An 18336-nucleotide genomic window follows, 5' to 3' on the forward strand; every position below is an offset into this window, starting at 1 on the left:
GACAGAGATGCGCAGAGACCTGCAGATTCTGAAGAGACAGCAGGCACTGCTCCATGAAGAAATGGAATGGTGCCAGGAGAGGAGACCACTGAACAGTTCCCAATGGGACCTACATAGAAACAGGGAGACACTTTTTTCCAACCACTTTGCCTCCCAAAGGCGACCCATTTTTCAAAGCTGTGAAGGAAGCGGACAAATTAAGAGAGAATTTGAGCAGCCAGATCATTTAAACTCCAAATTCATGTGGTTAACCCGTTATGTTAGCCAAAGCCCGGTGGTTCAAGTTTGCATCAATGGAGTCTCAATGCCCGCTCTCTTAGACACTGGATCACAAGTGACCACAATACAAGCAACACAGTTTGAGCAGCATTGGACTGAGGAACAGATGTTTCCGTCAACTTCCACATTGATAAACCCGATTGCAAGCAATGGGCACTGCATCCCTTGCAAAGGATACTCGGAAGCTGAAATTCAAATCGGACGAACAGTGCTACCACAGCAAGGCTTCATCATCACCACTGCCCAAGATGATGGATTGCCTCCAGTGATAGTGGGCATGAATGTGTTGCGGAACTGCTGTGAGGAGCTCGTAGCAGCACTCCAAGGAGAGTTTCAAACTGACAAGCTCCAGGAGAAACAAGGCCTTCAACCTGGGATAGCCAAACAAAAGGGAAGAATGATAACAGAATTATCTGTAAGAGAGGAACATGAAAAAAATAAGGCTAGCCAAATAATGATAGAAATGCCCATCTCCAGTGTCCAGATTATCCGAAAGAATGCTTCAATGTTAGGCATGAATAATATAGCATCCAGTTCTAGAAACTGTGAGCAACCTATTCAAGGAACCAGTTTTGACCACCTGCAAGATAAAAGTCAGATGATAAGACACCTCAAAGCCTTACTGAAGATTGGGAAATACCTGACCAAGCGACAAAGGCAAGAATCCTCGCCAGAACTCCTGAAGTTGTTGAGACAGCGAGAAAGGCTGTTTGAAGAGAAAGGACAGTTGGTTCGATGTAGTGTGGATCCTAATACTCATTATAGGATCAGTCAACTTGTAATTCCAAGACAAAGTGCTTGTTATGTGCTTGAAGAATATCACGACAAGTCAGGTCACCCTGGGTGCAAAAGGATGGAAACAAGCATCTGGAAAAAGTTCTTTTGGGTTGAAATGAGGGAAGACATCAAGAGATGGTGCCGAAACTGTCCAACCTGTTCTGTAAGAAGAACCTTGCTGCCTCTTTCTCTCCAGAATCCATTGTCCCAAACCAGCTGTGATACTGAATCCCAAGATGGAATGGAAGAGGCTCATAAAATGTATTTACAGCAGACTAAGGTGGTTTGTCACCGACAAGGAGGCAAGAAGACTAGGGCTTGCAAAACAGAAAACCACCATAGTCAGCTGCAGTTTTGTACAGCATGTCCCAAAGACAGTTTAGAAAGAGTTCAATACTCATCCATGGCAGGGGGGTTGAGGTTTCCTAGACAAACTTTTCAAGACCATATACTGTCCAGATTTCAACCGATTGCTCCAGGAGCATGTGTTAATGTACTATAGCACAAAAGGAATTATACCTATCAGATACTGATGTTAAAAATGTTGATAAATGTTAATGTTTCAGACATAATCTGTGTTCACTAATGAATGTGACTGGATATAGTGAGAAGTTTATATAGGGATAAAACCAAAATGCGTGAGGACACGCATGTTTTGGGGGGGGGGGCACGTGTGATATCCCATAACAACAAGGACATTTTTGACAACAGTGTAGTTGCCTGTGCCATTTTAAATAAAGTTTATTTAAAAGAAAATTGAACAGCAGTTTGAGAAGTCAGTTGGAGCCATGGTGAGGAAAGAGCTGGCGACGCCATTACGCAGAGATGAGCAGCTGAGAGAGGGGAGACAAATAAGCTGAAAATTGCATGAGAGAGTAAGCAGTAGTGCAAAATACAGCAGTGGAAGTGCAGCAATTAACAAGTAAGAACGCCATGACACTCTCAGCCAAGAGAGTGCACAGCAAGTGTCAGAGACAGGAGAGTATAAAGCCTTTATACCAATGCTGACTGGCCTACATCTTAGGGGAAACTGCCTCAGAAACATCTATTGACTGGGTGAGATAAATCCATATTTATACTGAAACCTACTCCACTGCAAAGGACATTATCCTATATTTACTATACCTATGCAGCGATTTACATGGGAAGCAGCTCCAGTTTGTTTTAAACAATCATCTTTACTACACAGAGCTACAATATTTTGTTCACAGCTAAAGGAGACAATAGCTGCATATAACTATGTAACAACATAACCGGGCCCCAACGTGCACATAGAGACTCCCTGCAGTGACACCAATGTTATCTGGGACTTAAATATTGTCTGCATAAGTTGATTTCTATTACTAAGCAACATAGTATTAATCTCAGATTTAGTTATATTACCATTTGTGTAATGACTTAAAGTGTATATGGTGTCTGTGTTTAAGTTGCTTGAATCAAATCTTTCCCTTCCCTACTGTAATCAGTTCCTTTTCTGAGTTATGTGGTAAACCATTTATTCTTTCATACAAAGCCCTGCCTGCCTTTCTTTGTGTCTGGGGAAACCTTGCCTCTCTGCCAGGAATAGAGAAGAGCTGCTGCTGAAGGAGGAATAGTCCATCAAGGTATCCCTGACCTGTTCCACATAGTTTACACACTTGTTATACCGGGGTGTTACATTGTGTGTGACTGACCTTAGGAAGAAACCGGAGCCTCCGCTGCAGTGACCCAGCAACCAGGGCACGGGAGTATACAGTGCCGCTGGGAGTGATGAAGCTGCAGTAAAGATGTCTATTAGACCTAGCCTGCTGCAGCCCTTGTAGATTCTCATAAAAAAAGTTCTTCTTTTCTTGTCAAAATTAATAGCTAAGAATAGGCTGCTTGAGGCAGGCCCCTGTTAAGTGGCCTGCTACTGAAGGCAACAACTACAAACTGAGCTCCCTGTTCATGGAAGCGGGGTTATAGAGGAGAATGCGCTGAGCATCTTGGGAACAGTCAAAAGCTTTGAGCCGGTTGGTGCCTCAGATCAAGATCCTACTCTACACCCCAATGTGAATCCTTGTGGAGTCCAGTGTACCCCACAGAAGAAATTAATGTGTCACACCCATTGGCAGCAACCTTAGAATAGCTGCTGACGGGCACAATTGAGAAAGGAAGGGGGGGGGACATTTGAATCCAGCACATAGATGCAATTCAAATATGTAATTTGAACCTTCCTATTTTAAAATATAATGGATGAACCTCACCCTGTGAGAACAATCTTCATGATATAGAGATCTCATATGCAAAATAAGTATGAGTTGGGATAGGGATGGGGAGGGTGGCTGCTCGGGCAGCCCCTCCCCCGTCAAGTTAAGGAGATTCAACTGAGGAAGCACAAGGGAACTCTCGTCTGGGGACAACAACTGCAGGGAGACCACATCTTTTCAGATGCACATGGGAGGGCGGAAGGCTGCCTAATACTGAAGCACCATCAAATATCAAACCATATGCAATAACTAGTACAAGCATTCCTGGGGGAAGGTCTGCAGGAGACGAATTTGCATACGGTGATGTCATCCAAGCAGTGGGCCAAAGTTGGCTGGAACCCTCATCTGCATATGAAAAGAGAAAAGGGTTATGCAGGGCATGGCGGCCTTTTGCGGCGCTTGGATGACCCCTAGTTCGCATTAAACACCTCCACCCTCCTTCGGTGTGGGGCTCATGTTGACTATGCCCCAGCCCCTGAAGCATTCAAGCTGATTTCTTGCAGCAGCTGGGCACTGTAACAGCTCCAGAGCTGCTCTGTAAGGCAAATAAAAGGGTGTGGGCCCTGCAGCACTACCTGTAGTTCGCATTGTGCGTTGGAAGGCACAAAGTAATCAGACGGGAGAAGTCAGGATAGTGCGCAAGGGCATAGAAGGGAGCGGCTCAAGAAAAGAGAAGTGGAAACAGACAGCAAACTAGGCTGGAGAGAGACCTGAGACAAAGAGATCTGAATTATACGAGAGCCGACCAGGGGAAACACAAATTATGCAGTCAAGTTTCCCACATTTGGGGAAATCGCAGGGGCAGCACAGCCAGAGTGCAATGGGTGAGCCTTGCCCTGGGAGAAGCACCTTCAAGATCACAGTATCTCACCTGGCAGGTAAGTAGGAGTTGGGCTAGAGCTGGGGAGGGTCGCTGCTCGGGCACCCCCCTGTCAAGTGAAGGAGATCCAACTGAGGCAGCACAATGGAACTCTCGAAAGAAGAACAAGGCTAGAGGAAGATCTGAGACAAAGAAATCTGACTTTTACCAGAGCTGACCAGCGGAAAACACAAACACAGTCCCCCACTACCACAAATAATGCAGGCGAGTTTCCCACATTTGGGGAAATCACAGGGGTCAGCATACCCAGAATGCAATGAATGAACCTCACCCTGGGTGAACAATCTTCATGACCATGGTGTCTCCTATGCAAAATAAGTATGATTTGGGATAGGGCTGGGGAGGGCCGCTGCTCAGGCACATCTCTGTCAAGTAAAGTTAATTCAACTGAGGCAGCACAAGGGAACTCTCATCTGGGGACAACAACTGCAGGGAGAACACATATTTTCAGATGAACATGGGAGGGCAGAAGGCTGCCTAATACTGAAGCACCCCCAAACAACAAACCAAATGCAACAACTAGTGCAAGCATTCCTGGGGGAAGGCCTGCAGCAGATGGATTTGCATATGGTGATGTTATCCAAGCAGTGGGTCAAAGTTGGCTTCAACCCTCATCTGCATATGAAAAGAGAAAAGGGGCGTGCAGGGCATGGCGGCCTTTTGCGCTGCTTGGATGACCCCTAGATCGCATTAAACACCCCCACCCTCCTTTGGTGTGGGGCTCATGTTGGCCATGCCCCATCCCATGAAGCATTCAAGCTGATTTCTTGCAGCAGCTGGGCACTGTAACAGCTCCAGAGCTGCTCTGTAAGGCAAGTAAAAGGGTGTGGGCCCTGCAGCACTACCTGTAGTTTGCATTGTGCATTGGAAGGCACAAAGTAAGCAGACGGGAGGAGAAGTCAGGATAGTGTACAAGGGTATAGAAGGGAGGGGCTCAAGAAAAGAGAAGTGGAAACAGACAGCAAACTAGGCTGGAGAGAGACCTGAGACAAAGAGATCTGAATTATACGAGAGCCGACCAGGGGAAACACAAATTATGCAGTCAAGTTTCCCACATTTGGGGAAATTGCAGGGGCAGCACACCCAGAGTGCAATGGGTGAGCCTTGCCCTGGGAGAAGCACCTTCATGATCATAGTATCTCACCTGGCAGGTAAGTAGGAGTTGGGCTAGAGCTGGGGAGGGTCGCTGCTCGGACACCCCCCTGTCAAGTGAAGGAGATCCAACTGAGGCAGCACAAAGGAACTCTCGAAAGAAGAACAAGGCTAGAGGAAGATCTGAGACAAAGAAATCTGACTTTTACCAGAGCTGACCAGAGGAAAGCACAAACACAGTCCACCACTACCACAAATAATGCAGTCGAGTTTCCCACATTTGGGGAAATCACAGGGGTCAGCATACCCAGAGTGCAATGAATGAACCGCACCCTGGGAGAACAATCTTCATAACAATGGTATCTCCTATGCAAAATAAGTATGATTTGGGATATGGCTGGGGAGGGCCGCTGCTCAGGCACATCTCTGTCAAGTAAAGGAGATTCAACTGAGGCAGCACAAGGGAACTCTCATCTGGGGACAACAACTGCAGGGAGAACACATATTTTCAGATGAACATGGGAGGGCAGAAGGCTGCCTAATACTGAAGCACCCCCAAACAACAAACCAAATGCAACAACTAGTGCAAGCATTCCTGGGGGAAGGCCTGCAGCAGATAGATTTGCATATGGTGATGTCATCCAAGCAGTGGGTCAAAGTTGGCTTCAACCCTCGTCTGCATATGAAAAGAGAAAAGGGGCGTGCAGGGCATGGTGGCCTTTTGCGGCACTTGGCTGACCCCTAGTTTGCATTAAACACCTCCACCCTCCTTCGGTGTAGGGCTCATGTTGGCTATGCCCCAGCCCCTGAAGCATTCAAGCTGATTTCTTGCAGCAGCTGGGCACTGTAACAGCTCCAGAGCTGCTCTGTAAGGCAAGTAAAAGGGTGTGGGCCCTGCAGCACTACCTGTAGTTCGCATTGTGCGTTGGAGGGCACAAAGTAAGCAGAAAGGAGGAGAAGTCAGGATAGTGCGCAAGGGCATAGAAGGGAGCGGCTCAAGAAAAGAGAAGTGGAAACAGACAGCAAACTAGGCTGGAGAGAGACCTGAGACAAAGAGATCTGAATTATACGAGACCTGACCAGGGGAAACACAAATTATGCAGTCAAGTTTCCCACATTTGGGGAAATCGCAGGGGCAGCACACCCAGAGTGCAATGGGTGAGCCTTGCCCTGGGAGAAGCACCTTCATGATCATAGTATCTCACCTGGCAGGTAAGTAGGAGTTGGGCTAGAGCTGGGGAGGGTCGCTGCTCGGGCACCCCCCTGTCAAATGAAGGAGATCCAACTGAGGCAGCACAATGGAACTCTCGAAAGAAGAACAAGGCTAGAGGAAGATCTGAGACAAAGAAATCTGACTTTTACCAGAGCTGACCAGCGGAAAACACAAACACAGTCCCCCACTACCACAAATAATGCAGGCGAGTTTCCCACATTTGGGGAAATCACAGGGGTCAGCATACCCAGAATGCAATGAATGAACCTCACCCTGGGTGAACAATCTTCATGACCATGGTGTCTCCTATGCAAAATAAGTATGATTTGGGATAGGGCTGGGGAGGGCCGCTGCTCAGGCACATCTCTGTCAAGTAAAGTTAATTCAACTGAGGCAGCACAAGGGAACTCTCATCTGGGGACAACAACTGCAGGGAGAACACATATTTTCAGATGAACATGGGAGGGCAGAAGGCTGCCTAATACTGAAGCACCCCCAAACAACAAACCAAATGCAACAACTAGTGCAAGCATTCCTGGGGGAAGGCCTGCAGCAGATGGATTTGCATATGGTGATGTTATCCAAGCAGTGGGTCAAAGTTGGCTTCAACCCTCATCTGCATATGAAAAGAGAAAAGGGGCGTGCAGGGCATGGCGGCCTTTTGCGCTGCTTGGATGACCCCTAGATCGCATTAAACACCCCCACCCTCCTTTGGTGTGGGGCTCATGTTGGCCATGCCCCATCCCATGAAGCATTCAAGCTGATTTCTTGCAGCAGCTGGGCACTGTAACAGCTCCAGAGCTGCTCTGTAAGGCAAGTAAAAGGGTGTGGGCCCTGCAGCACTACCTGTGGTTTGCATTGTGCATTGGAAGGCACAAAGTAAGCAGACGGGAGGAGAAGTCAGGATAGTGTACAAGGGTATAGAAGGGAGGGGCTCAAGAAAAGAGAAGTGGAAACAGACAGCAAACTAGGCTGGAGAGAGACCTGAGACAAAGAGATCTGAATTATACGAGAGCCGACCAGGGGAAACACAAATTATGCAGTCAAGTTTCCCACATTTGGGGAAATTGCAGGGGCAGCACACCCAGAGTGCAATGGGTGAGCCTTGCCCTGGGAGAAGCACCTTCATGATCATAGTATCTCACCTGGCAGGTAAGTAGGAGTTGGGCTAGAGCTGGGGAGGGTCGCTGCTCGGACACCCCCCTGTCAAGTGAAGGAGATCCAACTGAGGCAGCACAAGGAAACTCTCGAAAGAAGAACAAGGCTTGAGGAAGATCTGAAACAAAGAAATCTGACTTTTACCAGAGATCAGAGGAAAACACAAACACAGTCCCCCACTACCAACAAATAAAGCAGTCGCGTTTCCCACATTTGGGGAAATCACAGGGGTCAGCATACCCAGAATGCAATGAATGAACCTCACCCTGGGAGAGTAATCTTCATGACCATGGTATCTCCTATGCAAAATAAGTATGATTTGGGATAGGGCTGGGGAGGGCCGCTGCTCATGCACATCTCTGTCAAGTAAAGGAGATTCAACTGAGGCAGCACAAGGGAACTCTCATCTGGGGACAACAACTGCAGGGAGAACACATATTTTCAGATGAACATGGGAGGGCAGAAGGCTGCCTAATACTGAAGCACCCCCAAACAACAAACCAAATGCAACAACTAGTGCAAGCATTCCTGGGGGAAGTTCTGCAGAAGACAGATTTGCATACAGTGATGTCATCCAAGCAGTGGGTCAAAGTTGGCTTCAACCCTCATCTGCATATGAAAAGAGAAAAGGGGCGTGCAGGGCATGGCGGCCTTTTGCGGTGCTTGGATGACCCCTAGTTCGCATTAAACACCCCACCCTCCTTTGGTGTGGGGCTCATGTTGGCCATGCCCCATCCCCTGAAGCATTCAAGCTGATTTATTGCAGCAGCTGGGCACTGTAACAGCTCCAGAGCTGCTCTGAACGGCAAGTAAAAGGGTGTGGGCCCTGCAGCACTACCTGTAGTTTGCATTGTGCATTGGAAGGCACAAAGTAAGCAGACGGGAGAAGTCAGGATAGTGCGCAAGGGCATAGAAGGGAGCGGCTCAAGAAAAGAGAAGTTGAAACAGACAGCAAACTAGGCTGGAGAGAGACCTGAGACAAAGAGATCTGAATTATACGAGAGCCGACCAGGGGAAACACAAATTATGCAGTCAAGTTTCCCACATTTGGGGAAATCGCAGGAGCAGCACACCCAGAGTGCAATGGGTGAGCCTTGCCCTGGGAGAAGCACCTACATGATCATAGTATCTCACCTGCCAGGTAAGTAGAAGTTGGGCTAGAGCTGGGGAGGGTCGCTGCTCGGGTACCCCCCTGTCAAGTGAAGGAGATCCAACTGAGGCAGCACAAGGGAACTCTCGAAAGAAGAACAAGGCTAAAGGAAGATCTGAGACAAAGAAATCTGACTTTTACCAGAGCTGACCAGAGGAAAGCACAAACACAGTCCCCCACTACCACAAATAATGCAGTCGAGTTTCCCACATTTGGGGAAATCACAGGGGTCAGCATACCCAGAATGCAATGAATGAACCTCACCGTGGGAGAACAATCTTCATGACCATGGTATCTCCTATGCAAAATAAGTATGATTTGGGATAGGGCTGGGGAGGGCCGCTGCTCAGGCACATCTCTGTCAAGTAAAGGAGATTCAACTGAGGCAGCACAAGGGAACTCTCATCTGGGGACAACAACTGCAGGGAGAACACATATTTTCAGATGAACATGGGAGGGCAGAAGGCTGCCTAATACTGAAGCACCCCCAAATAACAAACCAAATGCAACAACTAGTGCAAGCATTCCTGGGGGAAGGCCTGCAGCAGATGGATTTGCATACGGTGATGTCATCCAAGCAGTGGGTCAAAGTTGGCTTCAACCCTCGTCTGCATATGAAAAGAGAAAAGGGGCGTGCAGGGCATGGCGGCCTTTTGCGGCGCTTGGATGACCCCTAGTTCGCATTAAACACCTCCACCCTCCTTCGGTGTGGGGCTCATGTTGGCTATGCCCCAGCCCCTGAAGCATTCAAGCTGATTTCTTGCAGCAGCTGGGCACTGTAACAGCTCCAGAGCTGCTCTGTACGGCAAGTAAAAGGGTGTGGGCCCTGCAGCACTACCTGTAGTTTGCATTGTGCATTGGAAGGCACAAAGTAAGCAGACAGGAGGAGAAGTCAGGATAGTGCACAAGGGTATAAAAGGGAGGGGCTCATGAAAAAAGAAGTGGAAACAGACAGCAAACTAGGCTGGAGAGAGACCTGAGACAAAGAGATCTGAATTATACGAGAGCCGACCAGGGGAAACACAAATTATGCAGTCAAGCTTCCCACATTTGGGGAAATCAGAGTGCAATGGGTGAGCCTTGCCCTGGGAGAAGCACCTTCATGATCATAGTATCTCACCTGGCAGGTAAGTAGGAGTTGGGCTAGAGCTGGGGAGGGTCGCTGCTCGGGCACCCCTCTGTCAAGTGAAAGAGATCCAACTGAGGCAGCACAAGGAAACTCTCGAAAGAAGAACAAGGCTAGAGGAAGATCTGAGACAAATAAATCTGACTTTTACCAGAGCTGACCAGAGGAAAGCACAAACACAGTCCCCCACTACCACAAATAATGCAGTCGAGTTTCCCACATTTTGGAAATCACAGGGGTCAGCATACCCAGAATGCAATGAATGAACCTCACCCTGGGAGAACAATCTTCATGACCATGGTATCTCCTATGCAAAATAAGTATGATTTGGGATAGGGCTGGGGAGGGCCGCTGCTCAGGCACATCTCTGTCAAGTAAAGGAGATTCAACTGAGGCAGCACAAGGGAACTCTCATCTGGGGACAACAACTGCAGGGAGAACACATATTTTCAGATGAACATGGGAGGGCAGAAGGCTGCCTAATACTGAAGCACCCCCAAACAACAAACCAAATGCAACAACTAGTGCAAGCATTCCTGGGGGAAGGCCTGCAGCAGATGGATTTACATACGGTGATGTCATCCAAGCAGTGGGTCAAAGTTGGCTTCAACCCTCGTCTGCATATGAAAAGAGAAAAGGGGCGTGCAGGGCATGGCGGCCTTTTGCGGCGCTTGGATGACCCCTAGTTCACATTAAACACCTCCACCCTCCTTCGGTGTGGGGCTCATGTTGGCTGTGCCCCAGCCCCTAAAGCATTCGAGCTGATTTCTTGCAGTAGCTGGGCACTGTAACAGCTCCAGAGCTGCTCTGTACGGCAAGTAAAAGGGTGTGGGCCCTACAGCACTACCTGTAGTTTGCATTGTACATTGGAAGGCACAAAGTAAGCAGACAGGAGGAGAAGTCAGGATAGTGCACAAGGGTATAAAAGGGAGGGGCTCATGAAAAAAGTGGTGGAAACAGACAGCAAACTAGGCTGGAGAGAGACCTGAGACAAAGAGATCTGAATTATACGAGAGCCGACCAGGGGAAACACAAATTATGCAGTCAAGCTTCCCACATTTGGGGAAATCGCAGGGGCACCACACCCAGAGTGCAATGGGTGAGCCTTGCCCTGGGAGAAGCACCTTCATGATCATAGTATCTCACCTGGCAAGTAAGTAGGAGTTGGGCTAGAGCTGGGGAGGGTCGCTGCTCGGGCACCCCCCTGTCAAGTGAAAGAGATCCAACTGAGGCAGCACAAGGGAACTCTCGAAAGAAGAACAAGGCTAGAGGAAGATCTGAGACAAATAAATCTGACTTTTACCAGAGCTGTCCAGAGGAAAGCACAAACACAGTCCCCCACTACCACAAATAATGCAGTTGAGTTTCCCACATTTGGGGAAATCACAGGGGTCAGCATACCCAGAATGCAATGAATGAACCTCACCCTGGGAGAACAATCTTCATGACCATGGTATCGCCTATGCAAAATAAGTATGATTTGGGATAGGGCTGGGGAGGGCCGCTGCTCAGGCACATCTCTGTCAAGTAAAGGAGATTCAACTGAGGCAGCACAAGGGAACTCTCATCTGGGGACAACAACTGCAGGGAGAACACATATTTTCAGATAAACATGGGAGGGCAGAAGGCAGCCTAATACTGAAGCACCCCCAAACAACAAACCAAATGCAACAACTAGTACAAGCATTCCTGGGGGAAGGCCTGCAGCAGATGGATTTGCATATGGTGATGTCATCCAAGCAGTGGGTCAAAGTTGGCTTCAACCCTCGTCTGCATATGAAAAGAGAAAAGGGGCGTGCAGGGCATGGCGGCCTTTTGCGGCGCTTGGATGACCCCTAGTTCGCATTAAACACCTCCACCCTCCTTCGGTGTGGGGCTCATGTTGGCTATGCCCCAGCCCCTGAAGCATTCAAGCTGATTTCTTGCAGCAGCTGGGCACTGTAACAGCTCCAGAGCTGCTCTGAACGGCAAGTAAAAGGGTGTGGGCCCTGCAGCACTACCTGTAGTTTGCATTGTGCATTGGAAGGCACAAAGTAAGCAGACGGGAGAAGTCAGGATAGTGCGCAAGGGCATAGAAGGGAGCGGCTCAAGAAAAGAGAAGTTGAAACAGACAGCAAACTAGGCTGGAGAGAGACCTGAGACAAAGAGATCTGAATTATACGAGAGCCGACCTTGGGAAACACAAATTATGCAGTCAAGTTTCCCACATTTGGGGAAATCGCAGGAGCAGCACACCCAGAGTGCAATGGGTGAGCCTTGCCCTGGGAGAAGCACCTACATGATCATAGTATCTCACCTGCCAGGTAAGTAGGAGTTGGGCTAGAGCTGGGGAGGGTCGCTACTCGGGCACCCCCCTGTCAAGTGAAGGAGATTCAACTGAGGCAGCACAAGGGAACTCTCGAAAGAAGAACAAGGCTAGAGGAAGATCTGAGACAAATAAATCTGACTTTTACCAGAGCTGACCAGAGGAAAGCACAAACACAGTCCCCCACTACCACAAATAATGCAGTCGAGTTTCCCACATTTGGGGAAATCACAGGGGTCAGCATACCCAGAATGCAATGAATGAACCTCACCCTGGGAGAACAATCTTCATGACCATGGTATCTCCTATGCAAAATAAGTATGATTTGGGATAGGGCTGGGGAGGGCCGCTGCTCAGGCACATCTCTGTCAAGTAAAGGAGATTCAACTGAGGCAGCACAAGGGAACTCTCATCTGGGGACAACAACTGCAGGGAGAACACATATTTTCAGATGAACATGGGAGGGCAGAAGGCTGCCTAATAATGAAGCACCCCCAAACAACAAACCAAATGCAACAACTAGTGCAAGCATTCCTGGGGGAAGGCCTGCAGCAGATGGATTTGCATACGGTGATGTCATCCAAGCAGTGGGTCAAAGTTGGCTTCAACCCTCGTCTGCATATGAAAAGAGAAAAGGGGCGTGCAGGGCATAGCGGCCTTTTGCGGCGCTTGGATGACCCCTAGTTCGCATTAAACACCTCCACCCTCCTTCGGTGTGGGGCTCATGTTGGCTATGCCCCAGCCCCTGAAGCATTCAAGCTGATTTCTTGCAGCAGCTGGGCACTGTAACAGCTCCAGAGCTGCTCTGTACGGCAAGTAAAAGGGTGTGGGCCCTGCAGCACTACCAGTAGTTTGCATTGTGCATTGGAAGGCACAAAGTAAGCAGACAAGAGGAGAAGTCAGGATAGTGCACAAGGGTATAAAAGGGAGGGGCTCATGAAAAAAGAAGTGGAAACAGACAGCAAACTAGGCTGGAGAGAGACCTGAGACAAAGAGATCTGAATTATACGAGAGCCGACCAGGGGAAACACAAATTATGCAGTCAAGCTTCCCACATTTGGGGAAATCGCAGGGGCACCACACCCAGAGTGCAATGGGTGAGCCTTGCCCTGGGAGAAGCAACTTCATGATCATAGTATCTCACCTGGCAGGTAAGTAGGAGTTGGGCTAGAGCTGGGGAGGGTCGCTACTCGGGCACCCCCCTGTCAAGTGAAAGAGATCCAACTGAGGCAGCACAAGGGAACTCTCGAAAGAAGAACAAGGCTAGAGGAAGATCTGAGACAAATAAATCTGACTTTTACCAGAGCTGACCAGAGGAAAGCACAAACACAGTCCCCCCTACCACAAATAATGCAGTCGAGTTTCCCACATTTGGGGAAATCACAGGGGTCAGCATACCCAGAATGCAATGAATGAACCTCACCCTGGGAGAACAATCTTCATGACCATGGTATCGCCTATGCAAAATAAGTATGATTTGGGATAGGGCTGGGGAGGGCCGCTGCTCAGGCACATCTCTGTCAAGTAAAGGAGATTCAGCTGAGGCAGCACAAGGGAACTCTCATCTGGGGACAACAACTGCAGGGAGAACACATATTTTCATATAAAAATCTTGGTCATGCTCTGGTTTCTCTTCAGAACGAACAAATCTTTCGCCTCTTACTAAAGATTTCCGTGGAGAGGAGCAAAACCGAGTTTTATCTCAATTTTTGCATGCCCCATCTTTTTGGGGTTTCTTTTACCGGTTTAAAGATAGAATGAGTGTGCTTTAATGTAAGCTCATTTGCATAGAAATGACAGTAAATGTTTATTTATGTTCAAACAGAACTTTCTTGACCATGCTACTTGCTTTAAAGATCTGGGAGCACATGGAATACAGTACAAACCATGCTTATAGCAAGGAGAAGCCAGGTGAGAAATCTGCTTTCTTTCAAATTGGGCGCTCACTTTGATCTGAATGAGGACTGCTGGCACAGCACTCAGGCGACAGGTGGAATCTTGGTCATGCTCTGGTTTCTCTTCAGAACGAACAAATCTTTCGCCTTTTATTAAAGATTATCCGTGGAGAGGAGCAAAACTGAATTTTATCTCAATTTTTGCATGCCCCATATTATTGGGGTTTCTTTTATCAGTTTAAAGACAGAACGAGTGTGCTTTCTTGTTAGCTTTAATGTAAGTTTATTTGCATAACAATGACAATAAATGTCTGTTTCTTTTCAAGCAGAACTTTCTTGACCATACTAATTGCTTGAAAGATCTGGGAGCACATGGAAAAGAGTACAAACCATGTTTATAGCAAGGGGAAGCCTGGTGAGAAATCTGCTTTCTTTCTTTCAAATTGGGTGCTCACTTTGAGCTGAATGAGGACTGCTGGCATGGCACTCAGGCGACAGGTGGAATCTTGGTCATGCTCTGGTTTCTCTTCAGAACGAACAAATCTTTCGCCTTTTACTAAAGATTTCCGTGGAGAGGAGCAAAACTGAGTTTTATCTCAATTTTTGCATGCCCCATATCATACCTCCCAACTGTCCCGATTTTCGCGGGACAGTCCCGTTTTTTGGGGACTGTCCCGCTGTCCCACCTGCGGGCCGCAGTGTCCCGCGGTGGGGAGGACAATTGGGAGGCTCTGTCTGTCGCTGCCCTGCTTAGCAGAGCAGCGGTGAATAGACGCTGTGCGCATGCGCACAGCGTCTATTCACTGAAGTCAGAGGGAGAGGTGGCATGCCAGCGGCTCACAGAGCGCTGGGCATGCCCGCTCAGTGCCGAAAACGGGGGCGTGACTCGCGATCGCGGGTCCTCCCGCGAAGCCACGCCCCCTTTTACTTAGGCCACACCCTTTTTGGGAGCGCGCGCGACTTCGCCGCGCGTGTGTCCCTCTTTGCGAGCCGACAAAGTTGGGAGGTATGCCCATATTATTGGGGTTTCTTTTATCAGTTTAAAGACAGAACGAGTTTGCTTTCTTGTTAGCTTTAATGTAAGTTTATTTGCATAACAATGACAGTAAATGTTTGTTTCTTTTCAAACAGAACTTTCTTGACCATGCTACTTGCTTGAAAGATCTGGGAGCACATGGAAAACAGTACAAACCATGCAGTATCACAAGAGCCTTTATTTGATCTTTCATGAAGATAGAGCAGAATTGAGGACACGTCAACAATTTCTGCCGAAGGTGGTTCATCTTTCCACATGGTGCCTTTGGCCACTGACACCTTCGTTGAGTCAAAGTCTCTGGCTGTGGTCAGAACTTTGAAAATTTATGTCACCAGAACGGTTCAGATTAGGAAAACAGAGGCTCTGTTTGTCCTGTATGCTCCCAACAGGATTGGGTGTCCTGCTTCCATGTAGACCATTATGCGCTGGATCTGTGGTAAGATTCAGCATGCTCATTCCATGGCAGGATTGCCGTTACTGAATTAGGTGAAGACCCATTCTACTAGAAAGGTGGGTTCATCCTGGGCAGCTGGTCGGGGAGTCTCGGCATTGCAACTTTGCCGAGCAGCTATTTAGTAAACACTTTTGCTAAGTTTTACAAGTTTGATACCTTGGCCGATGATAACTTCAAGTTGGGTCATTCGGTGCTGCAGAGTCGTACGCACTCTTCCACCCGTTCAAGAGCTTTGGTATAACCCCATGGTTCTTAATGTGACCCCAGCATCCTCTAGGTCGTATGAGAAAATAGGATTTTAATACCTACCGGTAAATCCTTTTCTCTTAGTCTGTAGAGGATGCTGGGCACCCGTCCCAGTCCATACTGTGTCTGCAGTTATTACTTGTGGTTATACACATGTTGTGTTATGGTTCTGGTCAGCTTTTTGCTGCAATTGTTCATGCCGTTGGCTTGTGTTCTGTTGAATGCCACGTTCTGCGGCATGCTTAAGGTGTGAGCTGGTAAGATGCTCACCTTAGTTTAACAATAAATCCTTTCCTCGAAATGTCCGTCTCCATGGGCACAGTTCCTATAACTGGAGTCTGGAGGAGGGGCATAGAGGGAGGAGCCAATTCACACCCTTTGATAGTCTTAAAGTGCCCATGTCTCTTGCGGATCCCGTCTATACCCCATGGTTCTTAATGTGACCCCAGCATCCTCTACGGACTAAGAGAAAAGGATGCCCTTGCGCACTATCCTGACTTCTCCTCCCGTCTGCTTACTTTGTGCCTTCCAACGCACAATGCAAACTACAGGTGGTGCTGCAGGGCCCACACCCTTTTACTTGCCTTACAGAACAGCTCTGGAGCTGTTACAGTGCCCAGCTGCTGCAAGAAATCAGCTTGAATGCTTCAGGGGATGGGGCATGGCCAACATGAGCCCCACACCAAAGGAGGGTGGGGGTGTTTAATGAGAACTAGGGGTCATCCAAGCACTGCAAAAGGCCGCCATGCCCTGCACGCCCCTTTTCTCTTTTCATATGCAGATGAGGGTTCCAGCCAACTTTGGCCCACTGCTTGAATAACATCACTGTATGCAAATCCGTCTGCTGCAGACCTTCCCCCAGGAAGGCTTGTACTAGATGTTGCATATGGTTTGATATTTGATGGTGCTTCAGTATTAGGCAGCCTTCCGCCCTCCCATGTTCATCTGAAAAGATGTGGTCTCCCTGCAGTTGTTGTCCCCAGACGAGAGTTCCCTTGTGCTTCCTCAGTTGAATCTCCTTAACTTGACGGGGGAGGGGCTGCCCGAGCAGCCACCCTCCCCAGCCCTATCCCAACTCATACTTATTTTGCATATGAGATCTCTTGATCATGAAGATTGTTATCACAGGGTGAGGTTCATCCATTATATTTTAAAATAGGAAGGTACAAATTACATATTTGAATTGCATTTATGTGCTGGATTCAAATGTCCCCCCCCCCCTTCCTTTCTCAATTGTGCCCGTCAGCAGCTATTCTAAGGTTGCTGCCAATGGGTGTGACACATTAATTTCTTCTGTGGGGTACACTGGACTCCACAAGGATTCACATTGGGGTGTAGAGTAGGATCTTGATCTGAGGCACCAACCGGCTCAAAGCTTTTGACTGTTCCCAAGATGCTCAGTGCATTCTCCTCTATAACCCCGCTTCCATGAACAGGGAGCTCAGTTTGTAGTTGGTGCCTTCAGTAGCAGGCCACTTAACAGGGGCCTGCCTCAGGCAGCCTATTCTTAGCTATAAATTTTGACAAGAAAAGAAGAACTTGTTTTATGAGAATCTACAAGGGCTGCAGCAGGCTAGGTCTAATAGACATCTTTACTGCAGCTTCATCACTCCCAGCGGCGCTGTATACTCCCGTGCCCTGGTTGCTGGGTCACTGCAGCGGAGGGTCCGGTTTCATCCTAAGGTCAGTCACAAACACACCACCCTTCCGGATCACGAGGCCGCTGATGAAGGGGAGCGTGGCTGTAGGGGGTGGACCGTGTGCGCACTGGCGTGGACACTGATTACTGGGCAGCCGCTCCACTAGCCACCAGGTACAGTTAAGGAGCACAGGTCTGGGGGTTTTTCTCCTATATTAACCCAATTTTGTACTGCCCGCAGCGCATTGTGATAGGTAATAGGGCCTGATTCAGGTTGGATTGCAATCACAATAAGCGATCCAACTGCAAAAATTGCTAAGAGCATACGCATGTGCCTGCATTTTCTGCGGCACCCCGCAGAGAATGCGATCGCCTCTGCCTGTCAATCGGGGCGGGGGGGGGATAGGTGGGTCAGCAACACTCCATTTCCAAGTCAGGGATGGAGCGGTGCGGGGGCAAGGCTTCAAAATGGGGTCTGCAACGGAGGAGACACAGGGGGCGTGGTCACAGCGGCTGTATGACATCACATTCAGCCGCTGTGATCACAAAAATGGTGGCGGCTTCCTGCGCGCACATACAGTCTGCACCAGCAGGAGGCTACACCATTTTTTATGATCACGCTGAACTGCAGTGCGACTGCAATTACAGCATGGTCAAGAAGGGAGGCGTCATGCTGGGTGGCCATGCTCTTTCACTGTGCAGGAGCCAGCACTGCTCACACACTAGTCCCCGGGTGCAGCCCCCAACCCCCGGGACACCCGGAGCAACAAAATGTAGATTCAGGCCACCAGGCCACGCCCCTACCTATGAAACCATGCCTCCTTTTTACCATTGCGCTGCTTAACTGCGCGCACTGCA

At 48.6% G+C, this 18336-nt stretch overlaps 19 non-coding genes and 1 pseudogene across 19 annotated transcripts; 3 read left to right on the forward strand and 17 right to left on the reverse strand.

Annotated features, from left to right (window-relative positions):
• Nucleotides 1–4007: 4007 nt before the first annotated feature.
• LOC134991900 (U1 spliceosomal RNA) lies at nucleotides 4008–4170 on the reverse strand. Its single transcript, XR_010196120.1, has one exon. It is a non-coding gene; the product is annotated as a U1 spliceosomal RNA (small nuclear RNA).
• A 152-nt stretch (nucleotides 4171–4322) lies between these two features.
• LOC134992299 (U1 spliceosomal RNA) lies at nucleotides 4323–4486 on the reverse strand. Its single transcript, XR_010196480.1, has one exon. It is a non-coding gene; the product is annotated as a U1 spliceosomal RNA (small nuclear RNA).
• A 674-nt stretch (nucleotides 4487–5160) lies between these two features.
• On the reverse strand, nucleotides 5161–5323 carry LOC134992372 (U1 spliceosomal RNA). The gene has a single exon (XR_010196545.1). It is a non-coding gene; the product is annotated as a U1 spliceosomal RNA (small nuclear RNA).
• Nucleotides 5324–5475: 152 nt separating this feature from the next.
• Nucleotides 5476–5639, reverse strand: LOC134992246 (U1 spliceosomal RNA). The gene has a single exon (XR_010196430.1). It is a non-coding gene; the product is annotated as a U1 spliceosomal RNA (small nuclear RNA).
• Nucleotides 5640–6313: 674 nt separating this feature from the next.
• Nucleotides 6314–6476, reverse strand: LOC134992406 (U1 spliceosomal RNA). Its single transcript, XR_010196579.1, has one exon. It is a non-coding gene; the product is annotated as a U1 spliceosomal RNA (small nuclear RNA).
• A 152-nt stretch (nucleotides 6477–6628) lies between these two features.
• On the reverse strand, nucleotides 6629–6792 carry LOC134992300 (U1 spliceosomal RNA). Its single transcript, XR_010196481.1, has one exon. It is a non-coding gene; the product is annotated as a U1 spliceosomal RNA (small nuclear RNA).
• A 674-nt stretch (nucleotides 6793–7466) lies between these two features.
• On the reverse strand, nucleotides 7467–7629 carry LOC134992373 (U1 spliceosomal RNA). Its single transcript, XR_010196546.1, has one exon. It is a non-coding gene; the product is annotated as a U1 spliceosomal RNA (small nuclear RNA).
• Nucleotides 7630–7778: 149 nt separating this feature from the next.
• LOC134992424 (U1 spliceosomal RNA) lies at nucleotides 7779–7943 on the reverse strand. Its single transcript, XR_010196596.1, has one exon. It is a non-coding gene; the product is annotated as a U1 spliceosomal RNA (small nuclear RNA).
• Nucleotides 7944–8613: 670 nt separating this feature from the next.
• LOC134992342 (U1 spliceosomal RNA) lies at nucleotides 8614–8776 on the reverse strand. Its single transcript, XR_010196518.1, has one exon. It is a non-coding gene; the product is annotated as a U1 spliceosomal RNA (small nuclear RNA).
• A 152-nt stretch (nucleotides 8777–8928) lies between these two features.
• LOC134992217 (U1 spliceosomal RNA) lies at nucleotides 8929–9092 on the reverse strand. The gene has a single exon (XR_010196402.1). It is a non-coding gene; the product is annotated as a U1 spliceosomal RNA (small nuclear RNA).
• A 972-nt stretch (nucleotides 9093–10064) lies between these two features.
• On the reverse strand, nucleotides 10065–10227 carry LOC134992211 (U1 spliceosomal RNA). The gene has a single exon (XR_010196397.1). It is a non-coding gene; the product is annotated as a U1 spliceosomal RNA (small nuclear RNA).
• A 674-nt stretch (nucleotides 10228–10901) lies between these two features.
• LOC134991903 (U1 spliceosomal RNA) lies at nucleotides 10902–11064 on the reverse strand. Its single transcript, XR_010196123.1, has one exon. It is a non-coding gene; the product is annotated as a U1 spliceosomal RNA (small nuclear RNA).
• Nucleotides 11065–11216: 152 nt separating this feature from the next.
• LOC134992118 (U1 spliceosomal RNA) lies at nucleotides 11217–11380 on the reverse strand. Its single transcript, XR_010196309.1, has one exon. It is a non-coding gene; the product is annotated as a U1 spliceosomal RNA (small nuclear RNA).
• A 682-nt stretch (nucleotides 11381–12062) lies between these two features.
• LOC134992341 (U1 spliceosomal RNA) lies at nucleotides 12063–12214 on the reverse strand (annotated as a pseudogene).
• Nucleotides 12215–12366: 152 nt separating this feature from the next.
• On the reverse strand, nucleotides 12367–12530 carry LOC134992261 (U1 spliceosomal RNA). Its single transcript, XR_010196444.1, has one exon. It is a non-coding gene; the product is annotated as a U1 spliceosomal RNA (small nuclear RNA).
• Nucleotides 12531–13204: 674 nt separating this feature from the next.
• Nucleotides 13205–13367, reverse strand: LOC134991911 (U1 spliceosomal RNA). The gene has a single exon (XR_010196129.1). It is a non-coding gene; the product is annotated as a U1 spliceosomal RNA (small nuclear RNA).
• A 152-nt stretch (nucleotides 13368–13519) lies between these two features.
• On the reverse strand, nucleotides 13520–13682 carry LOC134992221 (U1 spliceosomal RNA). Its single transcript, XR_010196406.1, has one exon. It is a non-coding gene; the product is annotated as a U1 spliceosomal RNA (small nuclear RNA).
• Nucleotides 13683–13826: 144 nt separating this feature from the next.
• LOC134992017 (U5 spliceosomal RNA) lies at nucleotides 13827–13942 on the forward strand. The gene has a single exon (XR_010196214.1). It is a non-coding gene; the product is annotated as a U5 spliceosomal RNA (small nuclear RNA).
• A 270-nt stretch (nucleotides 13943–14212) lies between these two features.
• Nucleotides 14213–14329, forward strand: LOC134992085 (U5 spliceosomal RNA). The gene has a single exon (XR_010196278.1). It is a non-coding gene; the product is annotated as a U5 spliceosomal RNA (small nuclear RNA).
• Nucleotides 14330–14615: 286 nt separating this feature from the next.
• LOC134992067 (U5 spliceosomal RNA) lies at nucleotides 14616–14728 on the forward strand. Its single transcript, XR_010196261.1, has one exon. It is a non-coding gene; the product is annotated as a U5 spliceosomal RNA (small nuclear RNA).
• The last annotated feature ends 3608 nt before the right edge of the window (nucleotides 14729–18336 follow it).

The sequence above is a fragment of the Pseudophryne corroboree genome, unplaced genomic scaffold, assembly GCF_028390025.1.
Source record: "Pseudophryne corroboree isolate aPseCor3 unplaced genomic scaffold, aPseCor3.hap2 scaffold_121, whole genome shotgun sequence".
Taxonomy (NCBI): Eukaryota; Metazoa; Chordata; class Amphibia; order Anura; family Myobatrachidae; genus Pseudophryne; species Pseudophryne corroboree.